The sequence below is a fragment of the Syngnathus scovelli genome, unplaced genomic scaffold, assembly GCF_024217435.2.
Source record: "Syngnathus scovelli strain Florida unplaced genomic scaffold, RoL_Ssco_1.2 HiC_scaffold_33, whole genome shotgun sequence".
Lineage (NCBI taxonomy): Eukaryota > Metazoa > Chordata > Actinopteri > Syngnathiformes > Syngnathidae > Syngnathus > Syngnathus scovelli.
In genome coordinates, this window is record NW_026061423.1 from 239,116 (window position 1) to 247,500 (window position 8,385).

The window sequence follows — 8,385 nt, forward strand, 5'->3', positions numbered from 1 at the left end:
GTCTTTTGTCAACCCATGTACTTTTTCTAGAGTACATGGGTTGGTCCCCCCACTTAGTGTACTCATCACTTTACCCCCCTTTCGCAAAATATAGTCAGAACGAGCATGGGGGACGCAATTGTTTTCCATGCAAATCAATTGGGCCTGGTCCGAGCGCTGGTAACGGCCGCCAGCAAGCGTCCCCTGCTCGGATAGCAGAACTGAAGAAGGCACGGCACTTCCAGAGAGAGAGAGAAAATTTTCAAAGTGCCACATTTCTCAAAAATTTTCAAAGTGCCACATTTCTCAAAAATTTTCAAAGTGCCACATCTCTCAAAAATTTTCAAAGTGCCACATCTCTCAAAAATTTTCAAAGTGCCACATCTCTCAAAAACTTTCTAAGTGCCACATCTCTGAAAAACTTTCTAAGTGCCACATCTCTGAAAAATTTTCTAAGTGCCACAGCACGGCTGTGAAATATTCAAAGTCCTACAGGCATTGGCAGAATCCGCGGACGGCCGTCTGCTCCCGGCGGCCGCCGCGAAGCTACTACCCCCTCCCGGGGACGGCTGTCTGCTCCCGGCAGCCGTCCTTACCCCCCTCCCCCGTTTGCACCGCCTGAAGTTAGACCCGCCTTGGTAGGGCCCCCACCGGCCCCGGCTCGCCGGCGTTGGGTGGACGGTTCCTGCCCACTTGCGGGTCCCGGTCGCTTGGCAACCGACCGGGGAGGACCAGCCGCCTCCTTAAACACAGGCTGGAAGGGAAATCCGATCAAGCTACGGAGGACCGGCCGCCTCCTTAAACACAGGCCGGAAGGGAAATCCGATCAAGCTACGGAGGACCGGCCGCCTCCTTAAACACAGGCCGGGCAAAAATCTGCGAATGGCCCGTCAAGGGTAGAAGGTCATCCAAGGAGGGAGGTACCGGCCGCCTCCTTAAACACAGGCCGGGCAAAAATCTGCGAATGGCCCGTCAAGGGTAGAAGGTCATCCAAGGAGGGAGGTACCGGCCGCCTCCTTAAACACAGGCCGGGCAAAAATCTGCGAATGGCCCGTCAAGGGTTGTTGGTCATCCAAGGAGGGAGGTACCTGTTGGAAATGATATACTTTTTATCATTGGATTCTATGTATCTACTTTTGTGTGCAAGACTCTCCGCAGTATGTGACCATCTAGCCTTGTGAAAATGATTTGGGGGCATATGGCCGGCTAATGACTGGAGTCATTAGCCACGCTATACAATAAGCCCCATAGTTAGCTAGACATGTTCAGATCATGAGATTGTCATGGGATGGCTGAAGCAGACAGAGGTCTCATTTAAGTTGAAGTCATGAGTACGACACCGGGATGTATTCCCAGGGCCACTAAAGACTACGTTTTTGTTAAGCTAATAGTCATGAGACGTCCAATACTGCTCCGTCCACGAGAGTATCCCCTTTGTTCTGTGGTAATGAGATATAACTTTGGAATGTATTTCCTGCCTGTGAACCTACCCGATCATGTACACTTGCCCAATTGTTTCTTTCACAATAAAAAGGTCGGCAAAACTCAGCGCGAAGCGCGAATCTCAGCCACACTTGCTGTGTCTGGGATGCGCCCTTCTGCGCAGGAGAAAACGCTAAGCCAAGAAAGACCTACCGTCTCCGAGATTGATTTCAGATAAATGTTGTCAACCCAACATTTTTGGGGGCTCGTCCGGGATTTCCTGAAAATCTGCTCGCTGATCCGAAGAGTGTTGAAGACGCCGAATCCGTGCACGGCAGAGGTCACAGGACGCCTGAAGGAAAGCCCTGGGGAACAATGTTCATCCACCAGGCCGGCGTCCGGTTCAGCACCTCTCGGCAGCGAGGATTGACGGAAACTTCAAAAGAAATCTCTCAGAGACTCGGTGAGACCTCTTTGTTGGCTGCGTGGTTGGGGTATTTTAGTCCCCAGAAAAAGGGTACCTGGGTAAGGACGGCGGAGTCCTTGTTGTGAATTCCAAGTGATAGGAATTCGGTCTACAGATGGAACTTGTAGACGGAAATACACCTCGTTGTGTTAAGAAAATTCCGCGGTGTGAATGTGTGTGAATGGTAGCACGTATCACTCGCTATTGTGCTGCATGTAACATGGTGGGAAGAAATGGCAAATTTCTGTGGAGTTCCTCACCAGAAAACTGGTCAAAGCAGGAATTACCACAGAAAGTTGTTATTGCACTAAAGAATCATTCCATCTTTAGAAATCCCTATGATTTAAATGTTGAACTAAATTGATTACAATGGGGGGGCCGTCAAAGCGTTACTGACAATGCATCAGGGGATGAGAAGTATACGTTAAATAAGTTACCAAACTTGAGGCTGCAAGTATGATTGTCAGACAATGAAGCTATAGTGCGTAGGCGCACTGTTAGGCGTGGCTCAAGAAGAGGAGCCTGAGGCAGAAGCTCCTTCTGCTCCTATGCAAAACATGCATCTAATTTAAAAGACCTGAACCCCCCCCCCCCATATGATAGCAAAATATATTATGGTCAGTCAATAAGAACTCCTGTACAAACAAGAAGCATGACCAAGGCTGTTAAATTTCCCCAAAGTATAAATGACGCTGATGTATGCGAATGATACAGTTGTCAAACCTTATTGAAAGGCCAGTAATGTGAGAAAAAATAAATAAAAATAGTAAAACCAAAACATCAAATAGAGGAAGACGTTTGCGCAGCATTGTTTGTTGATGTTGTTTGTGCACTGTGTTTTGTTGTGGGCCTTTGTGTTGTCCTTGTGTTTATGTGTGTCTATGTGTTAAAATTTTGAAATTGGCTACAATAGTGTGCAAGGAAAGTTACTAGACTGGGGTCTATTCGATTTGCACTGCAAGAAAAAATAAAATAAAAAAGGAGACATTGAAACTGGAAAATGCATTTTTTGGAGAAATTGGTGTAAAGACAGGCGAAAAAGATGAATAAATATTTAGGAGATGCAACAGAATGATGTTCGAGCAGAATTGAATCAGTTGAAACATGTAGAACTTAGAGGTGAAATATGAATTTTGTAAAATTTTGCAGAAATTTGAATCAATCTTTTATTGGCCAAGTTTGAGCATGCCATAGCATTACAAAGAAGTAATAATTTAACGTGAAAATATGAATTTCTTAATTTTGCAATTTCGGGAATGTTTAAAAACGTTCCCAGTGTGATTTAAATGGGCTGAATGATGTGAATTTCAAACTGGGACAATGTAAAGGTGAAATGTAGAATTTGCCTGTAAGAATGAGTGGAAGGAAAATTGCCCTAAATCTGCAATTTTTTTGGAAATGAAAAGCTTATGGAATTAATTCAATGCAAGCATCTCTTGAGTGAATTTTTGGAATATGTCAAAATCGGAATGAGTGGGTTGTTTTACCAAGAACCTTGAGATAGGACAGATTCAAATGAGGACTGTGAATTAAAAATGATGTAGTATGACTGTGTGGACAGCTTGAAGAGAGCTTGAGGAGAGTGAGAACAGTGCATGCGTGCGTGCCTGTGTGTGTGTGCGCGTGTGTGAGATGCAAATGAGCAGGAATGAATGACAAGATACAGCTTGACTGGTTGACGTTGTTGGAGACTACTATGTGAAAAGTGGTAGAACAACTTTGAAGAAAGAATGATTTTGAGCATATTTAATGCTAAGAAAAGAAAATAGGCCTTATTTCACAGTGGTTGACTGATTATCATGAATTGAATGGCTCGTTTTAGGCTTTCATCTAAAAGTCAAGTCAAGTTTATTGTATAGCCCTAAATCACAAACAGTCTCAAAGGGCTTCAAGTAGACAAAAGTTCAAGTTTTCGTCTACAATGATGATAATTGCTTTTGAAACAAAGGAAGTGTAAGGATGAGATTCCTTTCTCCTCATGCAGCATTTAGGCCAGAGAGGAAGTGAAGTCAAGTAACAGAAGTTAGGATGGGTAAAAACCAGAAGTAAACTATCTTGGTTTACTCTCAGCGAAAGGGAGAGCAGGTAACAGGTTATATTAGACACACCACGACCTGCCACGAAGAACAACTGATGTTTTTTTTTTTTTTGTCATTACAGCTGAGCTTGGGCTCCATGCTATGCTGAAATTGCTAAGCCACTAACAGGAGTGGCTCATGGACAGCCGTTAGCAGTCAAAGATACATTCGCGTGGACACCAAAAGTAGAAGAAGGATTGACAAGATTGAAAATGATATTAGTTCAAACAACAAAGGGTGTGATAATGGATAAGGTGCTATTGACGATGTCCATAACAAAACTGTTTTGCCAAAATGACTTTTAAGGCAACGCCTGTTGTGTCACTTATGTGACAACAGGGGGGAGATGAGTTATTAGTTACCTATTAGTTACCTTTGGTTTAGATTCTTGAAAAAAAAAAAAAATTTTTTAAGCATGTCCTGTTTGTGTGAAACATGATCCACACAGGAACCTAAAAGAAACTCTATATAAAAATTCGAAGATTCGAATAGTGGAGCCTAACAGGAACATGGAAAAAGTGAACAGCTGAGAAATGGCCTTCGATGTACTGGCAGTGAATTATAAATTCAGGACAGTTCAGTAATATCTGTAAAGTGAGCATAACACCATTAATACTGAGGTCAAAATAGAGATGATACTAGGCAAAATTTGGAAACTAGATCAGAAATTGAAGGCTCAAATCAGGAAAGGTGGAAAGGTAATAGAGAGAATGGCATAAAATCAAAGTTAGGAAAACAAAAGATAGATAGTGGCCTGAAAATAGGAGGAGTTTCTGGAAATTACAGTATAATTGAGAGAAATAACAGTTAAGACTTGCAATTTAAGTTTAGGGTAATCTGTCAATTTAAAATGGTTCAAATGAGGTCCATCACAATACATCCGAGCGCTCATGAAGGAAAGGCGCTGTTCTTCTCAGGTAGATTAGATTATTGATAATAGTAGAATTTGAAGTTTGATTAACAGAAGGCACTATGGAATTTATGTCAAATTGGAAGATGATATTTAAGTTTGGTATCCCAGTCTGTTTTTTCAGTATCCATCAGTGACTCTGAAACTCGATCCCGAGACTCCACCGACAGCTGAGAACATCAAGAAAAATGGTGCATGGCTCTAAGGCACCTTTGACCTTTGCAAGAGCAAAGAAGGACTATATTTGTGCTTGGGGGGAGCACAACGCCCTGGAGGAGAACGACATCCTCGGAGGCGGAGTACAAAGAGTGAAGGAGCTCACAAGATGAGAATGGACTCAGTTGAAAATGGACTCATCCAAGAGTGAGGGATGAGTTGACTCTGGGACTACAACCAAAGATAACAACCTGACAATGAGGTGCGGCGAAAGACACACAAGACCTGAAAGATGCATCAAGACGTTATCAAACTTGGTGGAGCTTGGGTCAGAGTGGATGGAAGCTTGCTTGGGCACTGAGTTTGACACAACTGAGGAGTCTTGCTAAAAGATAAACAAATAAGGAACAAATTGTGTAGTGTTACGAAGAAAGAAAAAGTATCATAGTCAGAGGATAAATTTGGATGAAACAGATAGGCTAAAATTGTAAGAGATAAGAGTAGAATCACATTTAGCCCATCCAGCTTAACAATTAGACATTTAGTCATTAACAGTTCGGAGAAGGAAAAATAGGGCATTAGGATCTACTAGGATGCAGTCAAAAGGTGATTAGATTATTCAATGGAGGTAATTAATAAAGTAGAAGTTAATCACACCTCATAGGGAAATTCTGGTGTCAAAACAAAAAGTTTGATAAGATCAAGGAATAACAGCCATGAAAACTTTTTACAGTTAAGAATAACACTGCATGAGACTCACACCAAGTGACAGTGAACGCGATGACAAATGTGATAGGACTCGGAAAACATGGCAAAGTGAAAATAATGTAGTGGAGTAGACTGTTGGAGGAAGACTTTTGAGTATCTTTACCCAGGTGCTCGATCAGAACGATGGATTAGGACAAGATTATTTAAGGACCTACTGAGGCTGCTTCTTTCCCCATGCTCACCCATGAACATGCTCAGCAGTACAAATGACTGAATTTTTAGGCATTTAATTGGCAATTTTACAGTAAAGGTCCGGTACGAATGTACGAAATATTCACTTGGGAAGGACATCCAGAAATGAAGGGTTTACCGTTAATATTCGCTGATTGCCTGTTCACTTACACATACTAAATTTGTTTGTTGTTGTATGAGTGATAGATGCAAATGGATTGGCGCTTGTGTGGTTACGAATATGTGTGTGTGTGTGTGTGTTGAGGGCAGTATGAAAGGCCAAAGTATTTTGTAGTTGGTATGAAAGGGTCACAGTTGAGGGTAAGATTCCTCTCACCTGAGACGGGAACACCCAAGTGTGATGACTAACAGCCGATGGTTAATCAAAGGCACCATGAACAACAAAAATAGTTCATGGAGAAGGCCGAATTCAGCAACACGGATGGACAAGACAGGACTGATATCGAACACTAGGACGATGGACATATGACATGACGAACCTGAACTCACCCGACAAGGTGACAGACTATGTAGATGACAACCATACATATGGAACTTAAGCTTGCTTGTGGCAAGTGCGAGCTTGGCTTTGTTTCTGTGTGTCACTTGACTTATTGCAGCGTCAACCGACAGCCAAGGAGCAGATTGCTGGTTGTTTTATAACTTGTATTACTTTTGCAGGTTGTCGATTGCAGTCTTGGAAAGTTTATGTTGAATTCACGTAAAAATGTTAACCCTAACCCTTTTGATTTTTATGATGATTGATGATTTTCAGGACGGAATCCCCGTGCGCCATGATTCATGGTGTGTCTATTTTCATTCAGTAGATACTCGATGCCTGTGTAGTTTTGTGAGCACAAGTGTCCGTTGTTGGTATTGCCGAGTGTGAGGTGCACAGTCAATTTTCAGGAACTTGGGGATGACGATCCTGGATGACTGCAAGGTTCGACAGGACTGGCTGCAAGACGTGATGATGTGGTAGGACGTTTGCCGGTTCCTTTTTAAATACCTAATGACACATTGGCCGAATGTGTCAAAGGGGGGTGGAGTTACGTTTGAGTGCGTAAGTAGATACATATAAAATTTAATTGTGACATTCAATGCTTTTTTGGATTCACTTGTTTTGGAGGCTTTAACAGGACGTGCCAGAATTCAACAGGCAGCAGTCACAGGAGAAATCGTGCGAGACTGACAGCACGATGAGAAATAAGGAAGATAATTCATAACTCCTGGGGGGAGTGTTGTTGTTTGTTTGTTTGTTTTAGGTTCACGCGGGCCTCTGGATCGTAGGAGTAGATGCAGGGACGCTTGGAGGTTCTATTGAACACTCCGATGAGACAACGACCACCAATCACCCCCGTGCCCCGAACAACCACAAAGGAGAAGAATTGTTTGCTGATGACTGGTTATGGAGATGTCGATTACTAGGGAACTCCTGAACGCTGACCGGGGCCTGGGAAGAGACTCTGAGGACGGTGAAGTGGACATAAGGATCTTGGATGGACAGCAGGCCCTGGGCAGTGATCCCAGAGCAATTCATCGACAGACACATACATATGCAAGGGGGGCAAAACTAAGAGCATTTCAACTTTGCAGTATGCTGTGATATTGTGTCAATATTATGTCCTTCATTACTTTATCAAACGACCACATGCGGCATTATTTTAATTAGTCACATGACTAAAAGGTTGACATCAGCATCTGCTGTCCAGAATATCATGTTGGCCCAGTGTGAACAAGATGAGTGGGACCGCCTTGCGTAAATCGCCTACCTGTCTATTTTTCTTGACGATCCAGAACAAAATACATTCCATTATAACGAACATAGCCAAAGCCGGATGAAGGGCTGTAGTTCTGATAAACTCTGGAATGTAAACTTTCATGCTTTTTGATGGTACTATACTATATTGTGTAAGCATATACTCATTTATACACATATGTAGTTATTAGTTGATGTTTTGTTTTCCCATGAATTCCAATGTTAAAAACAGGAGGGAATGTTGGAAATGATATACTTTTTATCATTGGATTCTATGTATCTACTTTTGTGTGCAAGACTCTCCGCAGTATGTGACCATCTAGCCTTGTGAAAATGATTTGGGGGCATATGGCCGGCTAATGACTGGAGTCATTAGCCACGCTATACAATAAGCCCCATAGTTAGCTAGACATGTTCAGATCATGAGATTGTCATGGGATGGCTGAAGCAGACAGAGGTCTCATTTAAGTTGAAGTCATGAGTACGACACCGGGATGTATTCCCAGGGCCACTAAAGACTACGTTTTTGTTAAGCTAATAGTCATGAGACGTCCAATACTGCTCCGTCCACGAGAGTATCCCCTTTGTTCTGTGGTAATGAGATATAACTTTGGAATGTATTTCCTGCCTGTGAACCTACCCGATCATGTACACTTGCCCAATTGTTTCTTTCACA

At 42.6% G+C, this 8,385-nt stretch overlaps 1 long non-coding RNA gene across 1 annotated transcript in view; it reads left to right on the forward strand.

The window, feature by feature from the left end:
* Positions 1–1,067: 1,067 nt before the first annotated feature.
* Positions 1,068–8,385, forward strand: part of LOC125966279 (uncharacterized) — a 7,423-nt gene continuing 105 nt past the window's right edge. The window contains exons 1-2 of the long non-coding RNA XR_007480215.1: positions 1,068–3,952; positions 4,028–8,385. The exon at positions 4,028–8,385 is cut by the window's right edge and continues 105 nt beyond it. This is a non-coding gene — a long non-coding RNA (uncharacterized lncRNA). The remainder of the gene's footprint in view (positions 3,953–4,027) is intronic.